General features: G+C 33.8%; 1 long non-coding RNA gene across 1 annotated transcript; it reads left to right on the forward strand.

Annotated features, from left to right (window-relative positions):
- Nucleotides 1-6,656: 6,656 nt before the first annotated feature.
- Nucleotides 6,657-9,572, forward strand: LOC115981738. Its single transcript, XR_004089442.1, has 3 exons — nt 6,657-6,860; nt 8,013-8,074; nt 9,322-9,572. It is a non-coding gene; the product is annotated as an uncharacterized LOC115981738 (long non-coding RNA).
- Nucleotides 9,573-19,863: the final 10,291 nt, after the last annotated feature.

The following is a 19,863-nucleotide window of genomic DNA, read 5'->3' on the forward strand; positions in this document are numbered from 1 at the left end:
TATATATAGATTAAAATCTGACGCTAAAAGAGTTTTAGCGTAACAACCATGGTCCTTTAATAAACACTTAGTTCTATTCCAGCACTACGAATACAAGACTCTGGCCAAAAATTTGCGCTTTACAAAGGTCAAATTTTGGGTGCAAATACATGGTTTACCGATGAGATTATTAGACCCTGAGACAGCAATAAAACTGGGTGAATCCCTTGGAGAAGTATCAGAGATGGAGAATCCAAAAGAGTTAGTGGGGAATGAATTTGCTCGTGTGAAGTTGGAAGTGGATATCTCAAAGCCCCTATGTCAAGGTTGTAAAATTGATATAGGAGAAGACAATGAACGATGGGTGTCCTTTAAATACGAAAAACTCCCTAACTTCTGTTATTGGTGGGGCTTGGTGTCCCATGATGAGAAAGAACGCAAAAAATGGCTCACAGGTAGAGACAATTCTTGAATCCCATGATTATAGCACACCAAATATGATAGCTGGAACCTCAACATATGCGGCCTCTAATGGATACAATTTAGGGATTACTATGGACAGGTTGGACAGTGGTGGAAATCAGAATTTAGCACACATGGCTAGTCAGACTTTAACCATTATACCCGATACAATTGGACTTAGGAAGTGGAAGAAATTGTCATGTAATATCCCTAAGACAGACGCAAACATACAATCCTCAATAGTAGCAAAACAAGGAAGGGAGGAAGTTGATGAAATCCAACTCGAGTTACCTTGTAAAAAATATTAGGTTCAAGAGTGGATGGGCATGACAATTCAATGGTGGAGGCTGTTCAACAACCCTGCCAATCACCATGAGTATCATTGTATGGAACTGCTGTGGACTTGGGAACCTACGGACAAGGAAAGAGCTTGAAGTGATGATTCGAGCTAAAGATCCCTCCGACGTGTTTTTAGCCGAAACATGGGCGGATGAAGCAAGGCTACAAGAGATCAAACGCAAGATAGAATTTGACAGCTTATTCTTTGAGGAAAGAAATAATAAAGGGGGCGGTCTGGCTCTATATTGGAGGAATTTTATTGATGTACATGTAGACACTTTTTCCAAGAACCATATCGATTCCATTATTAATAAGGGAAGGGATGATGAATGGCGCTTCATAGGCTTCTATGGAGAACTAGTTACCCACAAACGATATGAATCATGGAATAAACTCCGACAACTCCAAAAAAATTTTGATCTCCCTTGGTTGAGTGCCAGGGACTTTAATGAAATTATTGGGAGCTCAAAGAAACTTGGAGGAAGTAATAGAAGCCAAGCGCAAATGCAGTTATTCCAGGATGTGGTAGATGAATGTGTTTTTATTGATCTTGGATTTTCAGGCCATCATTTTACATGGTAGAAGCATTTCTCTACAGGTCATTCTATATGGGAGTGGCTTGATAGGGCTTTTGCAACTAACGAATGGATTTTGAGATTTACAGGTACAAAGGTCCAACACCTAACCGCAGATTCATCAGATCACTACCCACTATGGATCAACACCATGGGACTTGATTTCGACAATGCACCAAAACTATTCAGATTCAAAGAGATGTGGCTGTCTAACCGGGGATGTTCTGAAATAGTTGAGGTGGTCTAGGATGCTAGAGGCATAAATGATCCAACCTTTAGAACGGTGTACAAGATCAAAAAATGTGGAAAGGAGTTGTTGAAATGGAACAGGGACCACTTCCGTAACGTCCAAACATTGCTGAAACAGAAAAGAAAAACTTGGTTCATGCAAAAAATGAAGCCATGCGGACTGGTCAAAATTTTCGACTGCAAGAATTAAAAAAGGAGATAGCAAGTCTGGTGGAGAAAGAGCAAAGGATGTGTTTCCAAAGGTCCAAAGTGTTATAGGCTTCACAAGGAGACCGAAACTCTAAATTCTTCCACAGTAGGGCCACTCAAGGAAAAAGGAAAAACACAATTCAAAGGCTACAGGCTTCAACAGGACAATGGAGCACATGCAATGAGGAAGTGGCTGACATACTAGTGTCCTATTTTCAAGGGTTGTTCACTTCAGCAGTAGGCACACAGTGTGAGGAAGCCACCAATTCAATCCAAAAAGTGATTAATGCTAACATGAACCACCAACTATCATTAGACTTCACAGCTTGGGAGGTGCAAAAGGCTATCAAAGAAATGGCCCCACTAAGAGCCCTTGGACCAGATGGCATTCCACCATTGTTCTACCAACACTTTTAGAGTACCCTTGGTAATGATGTCTCACAATTTGTTTTGCACTTTCTTAATTCTGCAACTCTCCCTAAACATCTTAATCATACTTTTATCTCCCTCATCCAAAAAAATAAATCCCCTGAGCATGCTTCAGATTTTAGACCCATAAGTATTTGCAATGTGCTTTATATGATTTTCTCTAAAGTCTTAGCCAATAGACTCAAAAAAATTTTACCAAATATTATTACTGAGAATCAGAGCGCTTTTACTAAAAGTAGGCTTATTTCTAATAATATTTTGGTTGCTTTTGAGTCTCTCCATAGTATGTAGAAACATGGTGGAAAGGAGAATTACATGGCAATTAAATTAGACATGAGCAAAGCATATGATAGGGTGGAGTGGCCCTACCTTGAATTTTTTATGAGACGGTTGGGTTTCACTGAAAAATGGATTACTCTTTTGATGTTGTGTGTCAAAACAGTTTCCTATTCTATACTTATGAATGGAGAACCTAAAGGGATGATCAAACCTTCCAGAGGTATCCGCCAAGGGGATCCACTTACACCATTCCTATTTCTATTGTGCACTGATGGCTTACATGGCCTCATTAATAAGGCAGCAACATAGGGTGATATCAAGGGTTATTCTCTTTGTAGAAATAGCCCTAGACTAACTCATCTCCTTTTTACAGATGATAGCCTACTGTTCTACAGGGCCACAATTTAGGAATGCCAGCAGACTATGAACATCCTTGAAATATATGGCAAATGCTCAGGTCAACGAATCAACAGAAACAAAACCACCTTCTTCTTCAGTAAATCCACTTTTGAGGAAATCAAGAACCACATCAAAATTGCATTGGATGTACCTGAGATCGTGCAATATGAGAAGTATTTAGGACTGCCATTGTTAATAGGGAGACAAAAGAAAGCCAACTTTAACTTCATAAAGGAAAGGGTGTGGAAATTTTGGTAGGGGCAGAAAAGAGATAGAAGGAAAGTACATTGGGTGAAGTGGGACACTCTTTGTAAACCTAAATCTAAGGGGGGAATTGGTTTCAAGGACCTAGCTAATTTTACTGATGCACTTTTGGCAAAGCAGGCATGGAGATTACTACACCATAAAAATTCCTTATTCTATAGAATCTTCAAAGTGAGATTTTTTCCCCATTGTTCCATTTTGGAAGCCCCAAATTCAAACACCGGTTCCTATGCATGGATGAGTATCCTAAAAGGACAGGATTTATTGTTGAAGGGGGTCCAATGGAGAGTTGGTTGTGGAAAGGCCATAAGTGTGTGGAATGATGCATGGCTGCCTTCACTAACATAGCCCCGGGTCAGCTCACAAGTTGTGAAGGTTTTGAAGACATGAAGGTCTCAAACCTCATCAATCCAACCACACATAAGTGGGATAAAAACCTACTACATGGACTATTTATACTCCACGAGGTAGAGCTAATTGCAAGCATTCCTCTCTGTTTAGAAGCCAACAAACAAGCCCTACTCCTAACGATTATGGATTGTGGAAGATGATATGGGGTCTCTTTGTCCTAAACAAGGTCCGTAACTTCCTGTGAAGGGCTTGCTAGAATGCTCTTCATGTCAAATACAACCTGTGACGACGGCACATCTTGACTAAAGATACCTGTGAACTATGTAAGGTGGAGGTGGAAGACATATACCATGCATTATGGGGATGTAATAAGCTCTCACAGATATGGGATTCCATTCCTTCGCTCTCCTTCAAACAATCAAAAACTTTCCCATCAATCCGAGAAGTGCTTACTTTCACATATGAGGAACAGAAGAATGTAGAGTTAATGGCATCGGTTATGTGGACCACTTGGCATCATCGAAACTAGGTACGAACCTCATCCAAAGATTACCCATTGTCGCAAGTACTCTATGCAACGTCACAGGCTCTTGACACATTCCACCAAGCTATTTCTGACACCCCAAAGCAGATTCGACATAGCCCCCCAACTCAGGTTAGGTGGTCTCCTCCTTCGGTAAGAAGGGTCAAGGTAAATTTCGACGGAGCTTTATTCAAAGATATAGGGAAAGCCGGCCTAGGAGTGATTGTTCGAGATAGTAACAGGCAAGCAATCGCCTCTCTGTCCGAACAAGCTGGTCTCCCTTTTTCCCCAGATATAGCTAAAGCAATGGTTGCAGTCAGAGCATTATCCTTTGCATAGGACCTTGGATTCACTTCATTCATCTTGGAAGGAGACTCATCCAACGTAATAACCACCCTGAACTCTGATGAGAAGTCCTTCTCTACCTATGGTCACATACTCAGCTCAGCAAAGTCCATGTTAGTGGCAGACAGTTGTGTTTCATTTTCCCATGTTCGCCGTTCGGGCAATAGTGTAGCACATAACCTAGCTAAACATGCTAGACATGTTAGAGATTTTTTGCTGTGGATAGAGGATGTTCCTCCACACTTGACTTCTGTATTTCTCACCAACCATGGCTAATTTTCTTAATAAAGTTTGATGTTTCTTTCTCAAAAAAAAAAAAAAAAAAAAATGGTCTCAGGTTCTAAAATAAATGCAACTCTTTGACCTAGTTGAAATGGCTCACAGTTTAGATGGTTTTTTTGAGTCAAACCCTGGTTTAAAAGGTTCTCTCAAATTATTTGAATGCCTAGTTCTCACATGTAAAAAATCAATTCCATGACTGGTTCACGGTTAACCCAATTAGACCGACTAGTGCGGTCCAGGTTTGACAACTTTTTTTTTTTGTGGAGAAAAGATCAATGCTACTTATATAAAGAAACTACAAAATTAGAAATAAGGGAATTTAAAACACGTAGAGAAACAAACTCTATCCAAACTAAGAAAGGAAAATAAAATCTAGCTATCTTCGTTAAGGCATGAGTAACTATGTTGCCCTACCTCCTAGTATGAGAGAATGAATAGTTCACAAGTGAACCAGCAATAGAGTGGGTAATACCAACATTCAGAGTAAGAGCCTTGTAAACAATCATAGAGTCTCCTTCAAATATAGAGTGGGTAATACCAATTTCTATCATAAATTGTATTTGTATGGCATCACTCTAATTCAGTTGTAATCCAAATTAAACAACTATACTTTTATATTGGAACAAAAAATTGATTTCATGTAAAAAATTATGCCCGGTTCTAACATGTAAAAGATTAATTTCACAACAGTTAACCTAGTCAGATTGGTCGGATTGGATCAAACAATTATATAATTTTGTCTCATGGTTTATTCATTCTAAGTAAAGTTTCAAGTCACCAAAATAACTATAGTTTCCATGATACTAGTAAAATAATTTCTTAATTTACATTAATTAATATGTATATTTTAAATAATTTACATTAATTAAAATATTTTATTAATTTACATTAATTATTAGTATTTTTTTTTTGATACAAGATAAAAATTCTACTCTAACCTAATCTATATGTATATGTAAGATGTAAGACAGGTCCTTGATAGTTGGATAAGCTTTGCATTTCAAAAGAGTGTTCAAAGGCTTCATTTGATATGCACATGTAACTGGGCTTTAAATAACAGGCCATACACTCTTACGCCTCCAATGCTTCGTAATTACAGACTTGATTCATTAACTGAACTTCATCTCTACTCTGTTGAGGTCACTGGAGAAGCTCTTGAATACATTTTATCTGCTTGCCCACTTCTTGAATCCTTATATGTATCTATGTCACATGTGATGAATTTCAAAATTTCTGGCCCATCACTCAAGCTAAAGCACTTAGAGAGATATTCTCTTGCGTCTTGGAAAATCTTGTGTCATTTTAATACATGGGAGCAATGTAAAGCATTTCATTTAACTACGCTCCCCAGCTCGTTATGGCATCTTTTGCTGGGCCTCATGCCTACTATATTATCAAGAGTCTTTCCTAGCGTCCAAGCTATATCTTTCATCTACAAGCACTTGTATTGGACATAGGTACTGAGGTCAGTATGTAAATCCAATTTTTTGCTCCGCCACCCCCTCTCTTTATCTTTTGAAAGAAAGGCAATAGAAACAAAAGAAGAAAGCTTATCAATATTTTGTTGTGATTTAACACGGTTTCTGTAACACCCCAATCCAATTTTTATAATTAAACTATATGTTTAAGTGGTTAAGTATGATTAATATTTTAAGCCACTTACTTACAAAGTATTTAATGAACATATTATTTTATAATGTTATTGAATAAGAATTTGTAAAGATTATAAATAATTGAAATGACTATTTGTATTATAAAATATATTTAGCATGTACAAAACTATATTAGGTGGTTAAGTTGTGAGATATATATATATATATATATATATATATATATGCAAAGTGATATTATTTTTGTAGAAAAGTAAGTGTGAATGCAAAGATTTTATATATATATATATATATATATATAAAAGTGTGAATGCAAGAAAATTGGAAAAAGTGGGTGAGATATTTGTTTTTCCCTAGCCATACACGTATCCAAGCCCCAAAAGTCTTCCTACTTTTCTAATTTTCTTGGCTGCTCCTGAAGTCCAGCAGCTGCTTTTCTTCTTTCTCTATTTCCCCTTTCTTTGTTCTTTCTTCTTCCCTCCTTACACGGCAACATCTCTCCCTTCCTTCCTCACCAAAAATTCTAGTTTCTTTAAAGAAGAAATTAAACAATTAGCCTTAAGGTTTCATCTTCAAAGTGTGTGGGTAAGTAATTAAACCTCATCTGATTTTGTGTATTTGGATAGTATAATTGTTTGCTTACTTTCCCTCTTTGTTCTCTGCTCTGTTTTTGGAAGTTGAATTGGTGATTCTGTTTTAGTGATTTGAAGGTTTGATGATATTATGGTTTATTTAATGTTTAATAACATATTTTAGTATGTTAATTATAGGTATAAAAATACCCAAATTAAATTAAGACCTATTGCTATTTGTTGATGATTTTGTAAGATTATGTACTGAAGCTGTCTCTGTGACAGATTTGATGCTTACTACAAGAAAATTATGTATTAAATTGTATAGAGTGAATTTGGATGCTAGGGATAATTCTTATGAAACCTAAGACACTTGTGGTTGTTATTGAATTGGTCTCACAGCATTTGGATGAACATAAAAATAATGGTTTAATTTATAAGTTGCATGAATTTCTGACAGGACAGATTTGAGTATGCTGTCTTGCGTGATTTTTAGTAAATCATGGGTTTATGCTTTGACTCCGAAATTTTTATGGTATATACTGGACATATGGGGGAGTAGTTATGTAAAATTTCATGACAATTGGATGTGTTTGAGTAGCCCGTTTGTATTTTACAAATGGAGCCTATGCTGCTGGAATAGAACAGTGAATAGTAAGGGACATGCCTAACTTTATGGATTTAATTATCAAGTTAGGGTGAATGTTTTGAGCTATAATTTAATATGCTTATCTTTTGGTATTTTTCGATTATAGAGTAATTTTGTGTAACTTGTTTTGAGGTTTAGTACCCAAAGGAAGGGGTTGTAAACCATGAGATGGTTGTATGTATGAAGCTGTTTTGCCCGACGTGTTGTATGTTATCATATGAATCTATATAGTTACATGATCATGCTTAAAAGATTTTATATTTATGCATGCATTATTGCCCTAACCTTAAAGCACATTTTGAAATAAGGTTAACTTTTTTAGAGATATGGGATTAATATAAGAATGTTGGTTTCTCTAGGATTTTGTACTTGTTGTTGATGAATGTATTTTTGTTTGTGGGAACCTCGTTGAGGTGGGATTAGGATTTCCTTAATTCTAAGAGATAGACTTTGAGATGAATGTGAAGTTTATGGTAAAGAATTATGGATAGTAATAAGTTTTGATTTATGGTTTAGGTGTTACCAGTATCCAAGTCTAACCTCCTTCGACTTTAGGCTCTCGGTTCCTCTGCTTTCAGGTAAGGGATAAGTTATATGGGCATTTGGTAAGTCATGAGGTTATTTTAAAGTATATTATGCATTAAAATATTTTTGATTAGAGATATGGCATGTAATCATTATTCTGACAAAGATATGTTTGTGAGCTTTCGAAACCTTATGTATATGATTCAGCATATTGATGCTATTATTGATTCCACGAACATGATGTTTAAAGAAAAGAATGGAAATGTTATTATTACGAAATGTTATGCAAAATAAGAAGTTTCAGTATGATGTAAAAGTATGAAATGTTTTCGGGTTATGTCCTCTGATAATTTGAACTCAGCCAGTAGGGGTTAATTACTGGCTTTCCATGGAAAAAATGTTATCTGTTTGGCCATTTAAAGTAGAGGAAATGGGGCTGTCCGTAACTCTAGGCCATTTAAAGTAGAGGAAATGGGGTTGCCCGTAACTCTAATCTGATTAAGGCCTTCTCCCCAATGTGTACGGACGGTGGGGAGGAACAAAACCTGGAGGGGATGTGCCATCAGGCCTCCCAAAGGGGACAATATCATGCACACGGGGGCACCCAAATGTGATGAGGCCTTCTCTGTACAGCTTATCAGACATGGACTAACCAATATGTTATGAACAACTATGTTATGTTATAAATCATGAGAGAATTCTTTTGTTTAAATGCATTATGAAAAGTTAAAAGCTCTCATGAAAATAAGAAGTTTCTGATGAAAAGGAAGCTGTTCATTAAAGATAAAAGTTTATGAAGTTCTGTTGTGCTATAAAGATAAAGTTTCTAATGAAAGTACAAGTTTATGTTTAAAAGTTATCAGATATCTGTTTTTTTATGAAACGTTAAGTTTTATGATCATGAAAGTTATAGTATTCTATGAGAAGAAGTTTATAAAGAAAAGTTTTCTTATTAGTCAAGATGTTTCTAGTTTAATACAAAGTTGCCAATTATCTGATTTAAGTTAAAATAATTATCTTGTAATGAGAATATGTGTATGGCAACTTTGTAGGAAATGAAAGAAGTTTAATCCGAAAGGTTTTGGTAATATTATTCTGATAAGAAAAGGGAGAACAATTATTTTCCTATGAAAAGCGTATAAGTTATTATTCTAAATAGTATAAAATACTATGCATGGAAAGCTGTTCTCCTATTTGATTATGCATAGAATGAAATGATTTGATTTACATGCATCCTTATTGAATTCTCATATATCTTACCTTTACTGAGCTGTGTAGCTCACCCCTTCCACTCTTTCAGTTAGCAGGTTTTATTTTGGAGCAGAGGGAGCCTTAGTCGAGTTTTGAAAGGAGCTGGTTTTAGTTTGATATGTATAGATCCTAAATTAGCATTCTGACGTTTAGCTTTATAGTTATTGTGTATTTTAGGATCAATTGAAAGTTGTGTATACCTTAAAGTATCAAGCTATGTATTATGTAAAAGTGTGGAAATTAAATGATTGGTGGATTATGTTATTCTTTGGAGTATAATGTAGATGCTCTGAATGTCAAGTCAAAGGTTATATAATTTAAGTAAAGAAACAAGGATTGAAAAGAAAAGGAAAGCTTTCGATAAAAGTTTTGTAAAAGTTAAGTGGTTCTTGTTAATATCAGGTTTAGGCTTGATATTAGCATGCCGGTCATGGTCACAAATCTGAGTATCGGGTTTGGGGCGTGACAGTTTCCCAAATTTTGCAAGTTAAGGCATCTCAAGAAATAGGAATTGGTACTGAATTACCGTGTGTTCTGCCTCCCCCTTTGCACATCCCTACTACGCGCGGCTCCTTCATTAAATAAACTAGTCGCTAACTCGTGCGATGCACGGGAAAATCTTATGAAAGTATAGTTTATACATTAAAGCTTTTTAATTTTACATGAACTATCATAGTTTTAATAATATTTGAAAAATAAAATAAAAAGTGAAAACTCAAGCCAATTCAAGATGAACCACTGCAATAACAAAGGCAATCCTCCCATTCGTTTTTAGCAAGCGATATCAAGTAAAAATCACATTTGCACAAAACCTAGACAGACATTGACAATTTTACCAAGTTTTTTGCTAATTTCATAATACTTATGGAACACCTTGCAAGCTTTAATCACCGCTGGTAGATCATTGATGTTGAAGTTTATACATGTTTTGCATGTGGTATTAAGTTTTAGGGTTTTAATATGTGGCAGCCAAATGATACCTGGAAAGACTTTTATCATATAATAATGATGCAACAATCAATATATAAATATATTGTGTGTAACAACATTTAAAAGGATCAAATTAAAAATAAGTGTACTCATTGTTTTGAATTATCCATTCATCTTAATCAAAATTTAACAAACTAAATTTGATAAAATAGTTTTCAAATGAATAAAACTTCATAAAGCTTGAGTATAGTTTCCTCTTATTTGCAAAAGTTTCCACATAATTCATCCAAAAAAGTCTACAACTCTTCCCAGACATTTTTTGGATAAGTAAACGACTCTTCCCAAACCTTACCAAACCTAAAAGAAAAGATTGAAAGAAAACTTTAAATCAAATAATCATTCAAAGGAACAACTGCAAGCAACCATGAAAATTTTATGACTTGAGTTTTTATTCATTGAAATTGAACATTTACATGTTTCCTACCATAAGGTTTTGGATTCTAACTGCAATTCCAAATGCCATGTTGCTTAATGTAAAGTTGTAAATTGTCAGCTTCTCATCTTTTTTAGGAATTCATCACCTCTTCTCAAAGGCATCATCCTAGCACACTGAGCCTTCACCATCCCTGTTAAACTTTAGCCCAAACAACTATATAAAGATGCTTGAATCCCAAACATACTAACTAAAAATCCAAAACTTATCATATGTATTATATCCCTACACTTTCTTAATAACCAAACCGAAATTATTTTTTTAAAAAATACAAACTTGCACACATGATATGAAAAGAAAGAGAGTGTTTTTAAGATAATACCCAATTATGATAATCAAAGTCCACGGGTAACCCATGTAAAAAATACTTGTAGTCAACAACAATGCAATGCAATCCACTAAATAGATTAAGATCATTCACCCCAAAAAAAAAAAAAAAAAAAAAAAAAAAAAAAAAAAAAAAAAAAAAAAACAAAAACAAAAAGTGCGAAATGGGAAGAGACATAGATAATAAACTTGAACATCTTAGTAAATCCTATGAAAATTTCAAAGTAATCTGACTTTCAAATTAAAATTTTCTAGAGCACACATCAAGGAATTCAGGATTTTGAACAATATTGAGTCAAGATCTGTAAAAATGCACAAAATAGTCCATCAGATTTGTGTAGACAAATCATCAAATTTAAATGGGATTAGTTCTAAAACTATTAACATCAAATAGAGGAGAAAAGAGAACTTCATGGGAATGAAGATAAACTCACTCTTTTATGTTTCGCTCATCGCAAGTAATTTTGAAAACGATGCACACATCTTTAACTCTCATTGCACCTTTGCAGTTAGACATGGAAAGATAGAAGAAAATTGTTTAAATCAAACTCAAACACTTCAACAAAATAAAATAAATATATAGAATAGATTAAAAACCATCTTTTCTATAGGAAGTAGGTTAATTTAAAAACACAAACTGGTCAAGTTTTAGATTACCAATATTGATGCAACAAAAATTGGTAGAGATCGTCATTGATATCAACAGCAACAACAGCTCCTTAAATCTCAACCATTTCAAATAAAATATTTTCTTTCACTTTGAGTAAACATGAAAAATTCATACCAAAGTTAACAAAATGCTTAATTGGACATGTGAGAACCCTAAAAGAAAACTGAAAGAAGCACACTTTGCAATTTTTTTTTTTTTTTTTTTTTTAAAATTTCTCCTCCCAAATGAAATCTCAGGGTAGCTTTGATTATACCAAAACGTGCATAAATATTAATTATAGCTGCTGCATGCAAAGCAATGAAGTTGTATAATTTTGAACAGTTCCATAATGGTGCACACTACATAGTATACTCACTTGGCCTTCCTGCTTGGTTCGAATTATAGTCTTTTATGTTCTAATATTACAGGATAGGTTCACAAACGTATTGGGATTTTCGTTTTCTATCTCTCAAAGATGTTAACTGACAGTGAAAAATGCTAAGAGCTTTGTAACTTAGAGAGAATATCTTATCTCATAAAAGCGAAAAACAAAGGTTCGAGTCTCCCTCCCTCACTTAGTATAATAATTGTATTATTTAAAAAAAATAAAAAAATTGACAATGAAGAATGAAGAATGAAGATGATGGTAATGTCTAAAAAACTCCCAAACAAATTCTCATATGGATCCTTAAATGAATAAATAAATGTGTCTTTGCATCATCTACAAAATAAAATTTTTAAATACCATTTATCATAGTCCAAGAAAAATGTTAGTCACATCTCAAATTACAATTAAGGATTTTCGTGAATCATCTATATAACCAAATTCTACCTAATAAACACTTAGCACACATTTGGAGAACTAATTCAATAAAAATATAAATCCATATATGCTGGGTCTCACAGTAAAGTAGTTTCATCAATTTTACAAAGATCTAGTATTGTGTTTGACAGTCACCTTTACAGCTAATCAATAAATAAAGTAATTAACAAAAGAACAAAAAAGTTATGATTTTATATGAGTGGCAAAAAGACAATATCTTATACTTTCAATGACCATAAATATAATCCAAGCTTTCAGGGTGCTATGATTTCACTTTAAGTAGTAATGTTTTCAGTTTGCAATTCTCAGCTTCTTCCCTGAGCAATCTACAACTACAATACTACTTTGGAAGTGGGCATGGCTAAACTCCCAATTGTAGTGGCTTTCAACCACAAATCAATAAAGTAAGAACACCCAAAGTATTTGTCCATTCAAACAAAGTCTGAAAGAAGATCAGCTTCAACTCATGATATTATGAAATCCCCTTAAATCCTCTTTCCCTCAAAACATCCAAATAGGGGAAGGGTAACTCCCCACCCCATTTCTCATCTTTCCTCTCCTCTCCTATTCTTGTAAACACACCCGAGTCAGGGATTGGACTTAGTTGAGTTAGCTCCCTCAATTTTTTTTTTTTTGGATTGGTAGATGTAAAACTTTATTGGAAATGAAAAAGAGGCACAACAAAAAAAAAAAAAAAAAAAAAAAAAAAAAAAAAAAAAAAAGAAAAAAAGAAGACAGGTAAACAGAGTGTACAAAGGGAAATAAAGCACTATACAAAACTACATAAATATTGAAAATCAAACTAAGAAGATATAGGAATACCACCTAAGCCAAAAGTACAGTTTCACCACAACTAATTGGGTACCATCCAACTATAGCTTATTTCATAAATTAAAACCTACCTTTAGCATAAAAAATAAGACAGAAAAGAAAAACGGTAAGAAGGAAAGTATACAATGTTTTGCCAAAGCACACTCCATGCAAGCATGAGTCACACTAAGAAGAATAACAAGCAAGAAAGTCATGCTACTTAGGGAAGCTCAAGCTCTACATCCCATGTTTATGATGAACAGCTAGACAACATCATGGCTACTCTCCAAGAGATTACTACCAAAATATCCGAACTAGCTACCATCATGCACTCCCAACACATTCATTTCGACACCAAGTTCACATCTCTCCAGACTCAACCGGACCAAATTTAGAGGAAGCTAGAGGAACATGAAGACTAGCTATTCCATGACAAAAGGGGGAGATGGTGTCATTGTTAAGGGGAGTGTAGTGATAGGGGAGTGCAGTGATAGGGGGAAGAGAAGATAGTAACTATTGTTTGGTTTACTGTGTTTACTGCTTTCATTTAAAGCTTTAGTACTCTATTTTAATTTTAGTCTTATATTCAGTATGTTTTGGTTTATCTCAATGCTTTGTAGCATTTTTTTACTTTTAAGATATTGTTATTATATCTTAAGTACTTCACATTTGTACCCTAGTAGGATCTTATTCCTAGATGCAAATACTTCGTGTATTTTGCATTGGCTGTGTGTTGGACATGCAGTTGATCCTTGTGAGTGATCTTCATTGCATTGCATGTCCGGATGAGCATTTACTTGTTAAATGTTCATTGTAGTCATTCTTTAATGACTGTTCTTGTATGATCAAGATATGCTTACATGTTTATATTATGTTTACAAACTTGATCGCATTTTACTTGCTCATATACGTTCCATGTATTCAACTTGTCATAAGCTTAATGAAAGTTTTGTTTGTGTGCAAGTGTTTCAGGTTACAGGTATATACATGCAAGTACTTCACAGCTTCTAGATTAAGTGTGAGTGAGTTTTGCCACTATTCTCAATCTCATGTTTAAGTCTAGAGTATGTTTTAGGGGTTTTGTCACGGAATAGCCAAAGGGGGAGATTGTAAAGTTATAATTTACAACTAGGTGTTTTGTTGGCTTTATTTCGTGCCAAATTTGATTGTAATTTCATTCAATTTGCTGTACTCTGTATTTATTGTGGGATGTAATTGTAAGGGTTTTGTGATAGAGAGAGAGTGTGTGAAGACTCAAGCTATTGAAGACAAGAATTTTTGTGGGTAGCTTGCGACTAAGCATCCTACGAAATGAAGCATGTGCCCTGCACATGACTGAAATGCAAAGAGTGAGGACAGATAGAGACAGCTATGTTTTGCGAGTATCTCGCGGGTAAGGCCTTCCTGCGAGACACCTGCGAAACATTTTGTTCTGCCAGTCTGTACTATCTGATACACACTTTCTGTACCCACACTATATATACTCACATTACCCACAATTGTTGTAGAGAGCTTCTGAGAGAAAACCTTAGTCAAAAACCTTGAGAGTTAGAGATTGCTATACCCACATATCTCTACACATTTGCTTGTGGATTTCCTCAACTCCTACCTCTCCAATTCCATATCATTTAGAGGTTGATAGCCCAAACACTTACCACACCTTTTCAGAGTGCCAAGTAAGGTTTTGGTGCTGCTGGGAAGCATTGGAAGAAGCCAAGGATGGCAGATGCAACATGGTGCTTGTTGCAGGATTCGGAGAGCTAGACAAGACACGGTTCCGAGAAGCCTTATTGGAGTAGGAGCTTGGAGCGCTTAGGTACATCGGGTAGATTAAGCTTAGAGGGTCTCTTGCTAACCCATATATTCCAACTGATTGTCTAGTGGATCGATTACCGCTTGGAGGGCGACGGAAAGGTTTTACGCCGAGGACTTCAGTTTCCTTTTCGATAACACATCGCTGTGTTGTCTTTGTGTTTGCATCCTTCTTCCCTACTCTTTTAGCTTTCTTATTACTGCTGTGTTATATTGTTTATGGCTTAGAGTAGTTTATTTGTTCATCCGCTTGCTTCTACTCTTTTTCAAAATTAGTATAAGTTAGAGTAAAATCTATCGAGCCGTAATTTTTATCTTGGGGTTTGAACAGCTTTTGTGTTTTCACACAATTTAGAGCATTCAAATATGAAAAATGCATAAATTACCCTTAACACAAATAATGAGATGGCAATTTAGTACACTTGGCTTGTCAACTAAAAATAAGAAAATTTTTATTTTCTTAGTTTTCTAATTAAGTTTTCTAATTAAATCTATTGCATTTTTTTTCTTATTTTTTAACATAAATGTTTGATATGGCATATGCCACATGTACTAAACTGCCATGTCACCAGATGTATCACGCATAGATTTTGTATATTTTTTTCCCTGATTTATGGGGTACTTGATACAATTCTTTGAAACTGAGTCTTAATTGAAAAAATTGATTGCAAAAGGGGTGTTAGTTTTGGAAAGTAAAGTGTATGTTTCCTTCATTACTATGCATTTTACATATATATATAATTTTTTTATGCTTATTATAAAGCTTTCCTTTCCCACCAATTATTTACTGGTTGTAGTTGGTCAAGTGTACTATTCTTTTTCACATATCTTCATTTACATTGTGAATGTCACTAAATAACACAGCTACATCTTATTTTAACTTCTAACTTTACATTTTGCTTTTACGGACCTGATGACCTCATATTAAACATAGCATGGATTAATTAGCTTTATTTATCATGACGTTTGTGTTACTAATTAATGTTTTTATCTTCATTATAGTTTACTGTTTTTTTTTTTTTTTTTTTTCTTATCTTATTATTGGATGATCTAAAGGAAAACTTCTTTTGATTAGTAATAAGTTAATTACAGAAACAAACAAGTACACTATGAGGCTACATCATAGGGTTACAATCTAAACTTGAGAAGAGCGATAAAAAGTAACGAGTATTGGATACTGTTTATTACAGTCATCTAATCATACAAGGATCGTAAAAGCAAATATTTGATACTGTTCAAGGTGTGCTCAACATTATTGAATGTCATATTCCAATCTTGGAGGGCCTCTTTAAGCTGGAAGCAACTAGAGAATCCAAAAAAAAAAAAAAAAGCTGGAAGCAACTAAATATTGTAATAATAGTTTAACAAAACTGCAGCGTTTCTTCTCAGCTGCTTGTCAAGTGCTACCCTTAAGGGTTTTTTATAGAACGACGCCGATGCACTGTTTTGCTTTCTTTCATTAAGCAAATTAAACGACCTCGTAGGAACTCTTTCTTTCTTCTGCTTAACTCCATGTCCTTTACTTTTTCTCTTTAACCCTTTAATCCTTTTTCTTTTTCATCTGTTTTCTTATTCTTTAGTTCTTTATTTATTTATTTTTTTTCCTTCATTTTCATGTATTTTTATGTTTTCCTCCTATTTTCTTAATCATGACCGAATCTCTCTTCCATCTTTTACTTTTCTTTATCATTTTTCCTTTTCTTTACGAGAACCATATGTTTGTATTCATTTTATTTTGAGTCGCAATTCCAAATTATTTAATTCATAGATATCTCCAAGTCTTAAACCTAAATTAAATTTTTATATCCTTTATCTTATAAATTGTATGAAAGTTGCTAAAATTTTGTAATTCAGTGACATATAAATTTTCATTTCAAATTAAAAAAGAAAAAAAAAGAATAAGTTTGAGTCTCTTATTGTCTTTTATTTTTTTTTAATTATTAAATTATCAAAAAACATGGTATGAGAGTTGATTTTGTCTAGAGAAATGTTACATCCACTATTTTCACATCACTTTCACTACAGCAGTGTTTGGATAGCACTAATGCGCGTCCAGCGTTTGTGTTTTTTTTTTTTTTTTTTTTTTTTTAGACCAATGCCTCTTGCACTGTTCATGGGACATGAATAGTGCATTAAGGCAAATGAACAGTAATCCACAGGTGAACAGTAATTTTTTTATTGTTTTCAGTTTTCAGCAAAATAAGTGGTATCCAAACCCACCCTACAAGTCTTAAATGTTAGGTTATTATTAGTTGTTATAGGTGGACAAAAAAGTAATTTAAGTTGTGTATTTAAATTAAAACTAATAACAACTTACCATCTATAATTTGTTATGAAAGTATTATGAAAATATTGTGTATTCAAATGTTTTTTTTATGCTTGTTGAAAGGATGCTTGGTGGCTTCACCTTGGGAGACTGTTGGCGGGTTGTGGGATGGGACTCCTGTCCTATCTTGGTGGATACATTTGTGGAATCAATTCATGGAATTCAAATATTCAATCATGAGAGAATATGACAAGTCAATCCATACGTGTACAAAACTTTTAGAATTCCCTATACAAATTAATAAACTTATCATCACTCACCATAGGTGCTAACCATAACAATAATGCTAAAAACAAGTATATGGTAAAATCATGTGTCCAAAAATCAAGCAATTAAAATAACGAGCGCAATGAATTTACCAACTTATAGTTCACTGTATATCAAAAAAAAAAAAAAACTTATAGTTCACTGGTATGAAAATCCTAATATACCTTGAGTGCATTGGTCTGCTCACGTCTGCCATTGGTTTGCAATCCGTTTTTACCATTTCCACCCTGCTCTTACACTTCGCAATTCACTTTCTCTCACATTTCAATTAAAAAAAAAGTTAAAAAATGAGTGGTATTGGTCCTTCTATTAGCTTTCTTCACTAACTCACAATCCCCAAACAACCCAAATCCCTTTAAGTAGAAGCTCCATACCAACCTCCATAGCAATTCCAAATATCAAGCCACAACTACAGAAGACTTAATCGCAAAATCCAAATCCCATTGCTAAACGCCACAACTCCTGACAAAAACTACATCAACCCCATGATGATACTTTACTAGCAACATAAAATATCCATATCTATATAAAAGAATGAATTGGCTTCAAAAAGCCCTGATATTACATGAAAGATCCAAAACTATATGAAAGAAATCATTTTTTCCAATTTCAAATTTTGATTTGAAATTTGGTTGTCGTTATTGCAATGGAGGTTGACATTGAGGTTTTGGTGAAAGGGATTTGGGTTATTTGAGTATTGGGATAAGTCTAATCTGTTAAAAAATTTTTGACAACTCAAATTGTGAGATGGTGGTCATGTGTAACTTTTTAATTAAAAAAAAAAAATTGTTACATTATTGTTTTGTTAGACACGTAGGCAAGAAAACTAACAAAAGGACCAACAATAGTCATTTTTTTAAACTTAAGAGACTAATAGCACTCTCTTGAAACTTGAGAGACTAATTACCCTCATAGGGTAAACTTTAGAGATTAACAATATAATTTCGCCAAAATAATATTATTCGTTTTTTATTAATAATTAAAAATAGCCTTGTGATAAAATTATTTGAAAGAATAACCTCTTTAAAAGTTACACACAATTTCAATTATAATACATTTTGCACTGAAATCTTGTTTCAAAAATACAATTTTGTGCAAAATTTAAAATTTTAATACTTAAAATCGTGTTTTCAAAACACAATTTTTAAAAAGAAATTAAACTATTCTTAGGAATAGTTTCTTCCCAATGTTATTTTTAATAATTATACATAATGAGATTATTTTTCTAAGAAGCCCCCCACTTCCAAGTCATATAGGCTTAATTATAATAACTTAGCTAGGCCTAAAACCCAAAAAAGTTGGATTATCAGCGGATTTATTAAAACAAAGTTGGGCCATATCCAAGTAATAAAATATGGACTCTCCATTGGCAATAATAATTATAAAAGTTTACGTTTTAGCCACAATTGTTTCATAGGCAATCAATGATATATTACAATAGAACTTCAGCATTCGCTCTTGACACCCTAGTAGCTGTGACTACAAGAAAAAAAAATAATAATAAAAAAGGGGAGATGTTAGTTTGAAGTTTAGACATGGATATATAAAAGTAAAAGAGAAAGATACGTATATGAAAACTCATAATTAATCACTTAGAAGAAAAGCTAACCATCTAAAATCTAAGAATATCACAGAAAACCACCACAGTGTGGCAAATTGCTAATTTTGTAATATAACTTGGTTACTTTTTATTGAACTTATAAATAGAAAATAGTGTAATAAGTTTTTCATAAATTATCATTTTTATCCCAAAAACTAGATTTCCAAATTTTAATTTTAAAAGGTTGATAACTCCAAGAATAACACAATCGGTTGAAAACCACTCCTATATGAAGTAACTCAGGTCAAAAGTGGTGGGTGGAAAAAAATGAATTTAATCACTTAATCAAAATTTGAATATGTTCATGTGGCAATTTATCTGTCGATAAGCATTTAAAGGTTCATGTAATAAGTTGTAATAGGAATTTTTCAAAGCCATCTCATGAGTTAGGGGTAGAAACAAAGGCTAGACACTAGACCGGCTGCCTCAATTGCAAATTTGGAGCAGAGCAAATCAGCCAGTGCTGATATGGGCTGTCCAATTAGATTAGAGGTTTATAGAAATAAAAATTTTAAAAAATTAAATAAATAAAAAAAGATCAGAGGATATTCTCA

This window comes from Quercus lobata, chromosome 3, assembly GCF_001633185.2.
Source record: "Quercus lobata isolate SW786 chromosome 3, ValleyOak3.0 Primary Assembly, whole genome shotgun sequence".
In the NCBI taxonomy this organism is placed as follows: Eukaryota; Viridiplantae; Streptophyta; class Magnoliopsida; order Fagales; family Fagaceae; genus Quercus; species Quercus lobata.